The sequence below is a fragment of the Parasteatoda tepidariorum genome, chromosome 10, assembly GCF_043381705.1.
Source record: "Parasteatoda tepidariorum isolate YZ-2023 chromosome 10, CAS_Ptep_4.0, whole genome shotgun sequence".
Taxonomy (NCBI): Eukaryota; Metazoa; Arthropoda; class Arachnida; order Araneae; family Theridiidae; genus Parasteatoda; species Parasteatoda tepidariorum.
Window position 1 is genome coordinate 82,682,554 of NC_092213.1, and position 601 is coordinate 82,683,154.

Here is a 601-nt window from a genome sequence, read left to right on the forward strand (position 1 = left end):
GGTCCAATTAAAATATTATGGGTCAATATTAAGGTCCGATATCGGGCTTTACGTTAACATTGAAAATTGACTTCGCTCTTCCTAATTTTAAAGGGTTTTAGAAGGCGAATTTTTTCATTTCAAGCTCTTTCGAACACCTATTTTAGATACGGCTACATAGTAAAATACAGGGCCTCATTGTGTACCCCCTTATTGACCTAAAATTATTTCCTCTGGTAGGGTACACTATTATACGGTAATATAATACGTGGTCCAATTAAAATATTATGGGTCAATATTAAGGTCCGATATCGGGCTTTACGTTAACATTGAAAATTGACTTCGCTCTTCCTAATTTTAAAGGGTTTTAGAAGGCGAATTTTTTCATTTCAAGCTCTTTCGAACACCTATTTTAGATACGGCTACATAGTAAAATACAGGGCCTCATTGTGTACCCCCTTATTGACCTAAAATTATTTCCTCTGGTAGGGTACACTATTATACGGTAATATAATAGGGGGTCCAATTAAAATATTATGGGTCAATATTAAGGTCCGATATCGGGCTTTACGTTAACATTGAAAATTGACTTCGCTCTTCCTAATTTTAAAGGGTTTTAGAA